Source organism: Carcharodon carcharias, chromosome 5 (genome assembly GCF_017639515.1).
Source record: "Carcharodon carcharias isolate sCarCar2 chromosome 5, sCarCar2.pri, whole genome shotgun sequence".
NCBI classification, from domain to species: domain Eukaryota; kingdom Metazoa; phylum Chordata; class Chondrichthyes; order Lamniformes; family Lamnidae; genus Carcharodon; species Carcharodon carcharias.
In genome coordinates, this window is record NC_054471.1 from 103,443,033 (window position 1) to 103,449,416 (window position 6,384).

The window sequence follows — 6,384 nt, forward strand, 5'->3', positions numbered from 1 at the left end:
TTAATTGGCTAGCCAGCATGAAATCGCAGGCGGGGGCCTGTTTCCCCACTGCTCCTGGGCCCGCTAATCGTGTTAGACTGACAAGGGAAAAATTCAGGCCATTAACTCTTTCTTTTTGCACATATGCTACCTGACCTGTTGAGTATTTCCAGCATTTTGTTTTTACTTTTGAATGAGTTCCATTTTGTATAATATCTTACTTTCATCTGGAATATCAATTGCTTCTATGACATTTTTTCCATGCCTGTGCCCCAGCATGTCCTATTCCTTATTTGAAGTTAATTTTTATTTGAAGGAATCTGCAGAACTGGATGCTTTGAACTTTCTAAAATTAATGGTCGGTTCATCTTTAGGATGAAGCCCATTTTATAATGCTGCCTCACTGAATAGTTTTAGCTCCTGTGTTGCTTTTGAGTTCATAATGTCTGTGTTCTTCTGAAACCATTAATAGGTTATGGAAAAATGTAGACACTCTGCTTATAGCTTAATCAGTTACTTTACCTTTGAGCTTTTACAATCATTCTCTTTGACAGAAATGGGGATTTAGTTAACCTGAATACCAAGGTGAGCCAAATAACTGTATTATCATTTACTTAAATATATGTGTATTAAATAGATTTTTTTCAAAACACTAGAGTTGTTGACTTGAGTCAATGGCTTGGACTTGATTCTGACTCGAGTCAAATATTTTTTGACTTGTGACTTGAACAAAAATGACTTGCGATTTGACTATTCTTGGGGAAAGTTGACTTGGGGACTTTTCTCAGTTTAAAAACAAAAGGCATAATACAGTCGATTCACATTTCAGCGTGAACCACAATGTCAATCAGGGACTGTCTAAATGTCAGATTCCCCATTCCACCCCCCTTCCTCTCTGACCTTGTGTGATGAGAGGGCTGCTTCTTGGCATCAGTGGAAGCACCCGGGGGTGCAGGACACAACTCCAATTCATACATTAAATAAAGGGTCTAGGCCCATTACTCACCAATATGTGCTGTCCTCCTCGAAGCTCGACCACAAAAGCTTTCCTCTCTCTCTCCGCCCCCCACACACACACCTTAAACCAGCTTATATTTCAACTCTTTCTTGGACTCGAACTCAAGTTCTGTCGAAGGGTCATGAGGACTCGAAACGTCAACTCTTTTCTTCTCCGCCGATGCTGCCAGACCTGCTGAGTTTTTCCAGGTAATTCTGTTTTTGTTTTTGTGTTGTAAAAGCTTTCCATGGCTGATCTGACCCAACCCTTCAATGGCTGTCCCCCTCCTGACTCTTCCCTGCAACTGCAAACCTGACTCTTTTCATGGCTGTTACATTCTTCTTCTCTGCGATGTAAATGTACCAATCATACACAAAGATTGGTGAAACAATAATGTGGATTCTTTATTTGAAGATAAGGCTATTTACAGATAATGTTCATTGGGAAACTAAGTATGGTACATCTAACTTCTACCACTGCTGCTTTCAGACTGGCTACAAGTCATGGGACTAATACAGCACATCCTGTCAAGGTGTGCAAGGATTGACAGTGCTTTAAGATACCCCCTTCCCCTTAAAGGTGCATGTCATCATATTATATCATCCTCATGCTTTTCTAACACAAGGTTTACCCTTAAAAAATTAAACTTTGCACATGAAAGCAAAGCAAAATAAAATTGTGTCTGAATGTACTTCAACACAGAGCAATAAATTTACAAGTCTCTGAAATGTATCAATGGTTTGCTTATCCATCCAGGTTTAGTTATGGTGATCTTTGCTGTAGGCGACTGTATGTTTTCAGAATGCTGGTTTAAGGGTGTTTTGCTTTTGTTGCATCTTAGGCCGTGTTCTGCTCACAATATGACTGCTTGGTGTTTCTGGTTGTGGTGTTGCGCTGGTTTGGCATCTGTTTTGCCACACTGTCATGCCATTTGGCATTCATACTTGATACGATCTTGGTTCTGGGTATATGCTGACGATTTCCGCTAAACTCCATGTGCCATCAGTTGGGTATTGTAGTCGAACTTTCTGTCCAATGTTCAGGTTGGGTAATTTGTCACCCTCATTCTGGTTGTGTGCATCTTTCATTTTCCTGTTTCTCGGGTAATGCATCATGTACTCCTGGGAGTATCGATGAGTGGTGACTGGGGAGGTTTTTCCACACTTGTCTGCCGAAAAGCAATTCCAATCATGAGGGAACAGTTGTACTGAGCAAAGTTTCTCTAGGATGTAACATAGTGTAGATCGTGTTTTGATTGACAGCATGCATGATTAGGGATTTTGCAGTTTGAACCATAGTTTCCACTATTCCATTGGAACTGGGGTAATGAAGTGATAAAGGTGCAGTGGTTGACTCCCACTTCTCACACATCATCTTAAAGAGTCACCTGGTGTATTGGGGTCCATTGTGGAAAACAATCTCCTGCGGTATTATATCAAAACATGTTTTAGGTGTTATTTACGTCATTTCTCTGAGGTTTCTGTTGATCATACAGTGGAAGAATCCCTGCAGAAATTTTACCCCAAAGTGTGTAAATGAAAAAGGATCACTGCATATGAGTACTGCCTTTAATCTGACTCTGTTTGTGTGAGTGTTAAGGCTCCACCAACTGCTATCTGTACTAATCTTCATTCATTTCCCCAGAATCTTTCAGTTACATGCTGATATATGAATCTTCTAGATTATTCTACTCAGTTTAGGCTTACTGACGAAAAGCAAGCAGTTTTGTTTCTTCTCTGTTTAATACACAACGCCTCCCTTCATCTTGAAGAGAACAGTTTATCCATTTAACTTTTCCTCCTCGTACTTGGCACAGCTGAAGATCTGAAAGTGTGCTTGGAAGGTGAAACTTGAGTGTACGCAGAGATCCAGAGGAGAGGAATCTCAGAAGGCAAGATTCAAACCCTGGATGTGGATCCTGGTTGAAGCTGTCCAAGTGGGACCAATGTTTGGAGAAAATTCCAAGGCAAGATCTTCAAACATAGAGGTTGGAAATCGTCATGAAAAGGACAAAGTTTCAGTGAAGCTGGTTGGTTCATAGTGTAGGGGAGGTTGCATTGATTGCCTCACCAATCTTCCTTCATAATGTTTGTACCATCCTCTTATGTGGCTTTCTGTCCTCGGTCCCCCTAGACTAGAAAGAAAGAGCCCAAAAAACATCACTGTTAATGAGGTGTTGTAGTATAGGAAATGCAGCAGCTAATTTGCCAACAGCAAGTTCCCACAAACAGCAACGTGATAATCACCAGATAATCTGATTTATTGATAATGGATGAGGGATGAATGTTGTGAGAACTCTGCTGCTCTTTTTTGAATACTGCCATGAAAATCTTTTATGTCTACTGTAATGAACTCCAATACTCACCTTTTAAATCAGTGATCGCAAGTTCTTTTTTTTCAAAGTTTGGGCCTTCTGCACATGCCGGGAAATGGCCGCACATACGCATTTTCACATCTTTAGGTCAGGAACCGGCCCTGCGTACATCGACAGAAGAGAAAGAAGTGAAGAAGTGAAACAGTCAGGCGACCTGGAACCAAAGCATCATTAGAGAGAAGGTATCCTAAGGAGCAGGGCATGAGAAGGGGGACAGAGAGAAGATCCCAAACCACCAAGAAGAAGGTTCCAGGCAGGGATAAAAAGAGAGATCAGAAACAGGTTTCGGAAGACAAGCCCAGGTAAGGGACCAGGACAGAGATCAGAAACAGATCCTGTTAAGTAAAGTTAAGAGTAAGGAGCAGAGAAATAGGCTCCAGGTTAAACAGAGAGAGCTGCTAGGAGCAGACTTGAAGTAAAGGGGGCTTGAGAGAAGCCCAGAATATCTGAGAGGGCAACAGAAGGTTGGTGACTCCAGGCCTTAAGGGCAGAAGTACACTTTTGGAGCAGTGGTGTTCTGCTTGGCACAGTCGAAGATCTGAAAGTGTGCTTGGAAGATGAAACTTGAGTGTACACAGAGATCCAGAGGAGAGGAATGTCAGAAGATGAGATTCAAACCCTGGAGGTGGGTCCTGGTTGAAGCTGTCCAAGCGGGACCAATGTTTGGAGAGAATTCCAAGGTGAGTTCTTCAAACATGAAGATTGGAAACCCTCATGAAAGAGGTTCAGTGAAGCTAGTTAGCTAGGTGACAAACCCCTGGGTGGGTTGTTGAGAAATCCATAAAATCTGCTTTGGTCACACCTGTCATTTACTTTGGAGTGTGATGTGTCTGACCACAGTTCACCAGTTGGTTCACATGTATAGCATACTTACCCTGAATATTAGAGTATAAGATTGATATGGTAAATTGTTTTGTCTTTCCAAGTTTGTATGTGTCGGTAAAGATGTAGATGGGGTGAAGGAATAGTGAGTATTTGAATCATTTTCTTGTGTTTGTATTGAGATCTTTCCAACCTGTTTGTCCGGTGTAATACAGTTTATTTTTCTTGTTTAATAAATGTTTTATTCTTTGTTAAAAGTTCATCAGCAGTTTCCTATGAATTTGTTCAGTTTCTTTCCTCCACGTTTTCAAAAAAATAAAAGTTAGGATCTTCCAAGCCAGTTTTCAATCTGGGTTTGACTTATCCAGTATTAACATCAGCTGGGATTGTGACACCAGCCAAGATGGCAGACAGGGCCATTGATTAAAATCTCATCCAAAAGACAGCATCTCTAACAGCACAGCTCTCCCTCAGTACTGCACTACATGACAGCCTAGATTACGTGCTGTGGAGCAGGATTCTCTGATTCAGAGGCAAGAATGCTAACACTGTTTGATGGCACTTCTTTGGTTGTTTTCAATTAATAAATTATCTCCTTTTGTCATTTATTAGCTAAAAATCAGCTCAGTTGTTTCTTCCCTGCAGACAGGGCAGTTAGATGCCAATGTTCCACTTCAGGATTGACACTGAACAAAAACTGGGGCCCCTCCAGACCTTGAGCACCCTGCTGCAACTTTATTGTTGCTCTTTTCATCTGCTCTACTCACTGAAGAATATTTTTAAATTTTACCATGGTTTTACCCCTATCCAATTCTGCATAATAAATTAGGTCCCTCTAAGGAAAGAATCATTTTGGTGGGCAGAAGACTGACCCTGCCACAAACCAACCAACAGGATAGGAATCCAAAGTCCAGTTTCAGGAAGGTGGTTGCCATTGAATGAACAGCCATTAGATACCAGCACCCATCCACACTGTACAGCCAATGGGAGTGAAAATCAGCAGCACTCGTGGCTCCTCTGCCCCCAGATCACTTTCAGTCGCCCACAGAAGGCACCTCTGTGGTCCGATGATTTTTCTGTGCGTGGCTGTAAAAAAGAAGGAACAGATGTCTTATGTAAAACCTGCATAGACCTCAATACCATGCTTCAGCCTCAACAGGATTTTTTTTCACGAACATACATTGCCCAAGTTTCAGGCCATCGTAGACAGTATGCAGATAGCCATTCATGTATCTTCGTACTCTGAAGTTCTCCTTGAAGCATTGACATTGATGACTCAGGGGAGTTTGCTACCAATCATTCAAAATGACAAGAACCTGTCCATCAATCTGCATCATGCTTTGAGTCCCAATGTCTTAATGATGAGGCAGAGCAGCAGCAGTGAAGGAAAGAAAAGGAGGCAAATCCAGCGCTCCGGATCCCACTAACTCATGGGACATTCTGCCCCAATGTTTAAAGATCTGCGGGTCCAGAATCGTCCTGTTTAGTCGCATGAATATTCATGCAGAAACTCGCAACCCTGAGTAAATGTCAACCTTGAATTGAGGGACAGCCGCCACTGGCGATCTTTGCACCATTTTATTATGTACCTGGTTCTATGTAAAGGTGCATCATTATGGTAATGAGCAACAGTCCATGAGGGACTGTTACTCTCTTTTAGAGAGGAAAATGGTTCATTGAGCATGGGGCAAGGCAAAGAGGTAGCTCTCCACAAACTACCACAGTCAATACAGGGATTGATCCTGCATCATTGGTGTCATCTTGCACTACACTCTAGCCATCTAGCCAACTAAGCTATGAGGCACCACAATGTATACTGTTCTAACATTGTCAGTGCATGTGTTCCGTGGTGGTGCTAAATCATTATGTATACGCCGATGATTGAATAATTTCATGCAATGTCACGATATGTGGTGTAAACTGAAATCTTGGCTTAATTTCCCAGCCATGATTGTATTGAACGGTGGAGCAGGCTCAAAGGGCCAAATGACCCTCAGTATGGCACTGGAATGATTGTGCCTATTTCTTACGTTCTTATGACTTTGATTTGTGGAACACCAGCAGCAGTCTGCAGCTATGCACGATAATTAAAACCCAGCTTCTTCTGCAGAAAGAATACTTTCAATAAAAAATGGAAGTACGGAGCATAGGCCCTGAAATTCCTACAACAGTATGGCCATATCTTTGGTTGCTTGCAGCCCCATGCAGCTGG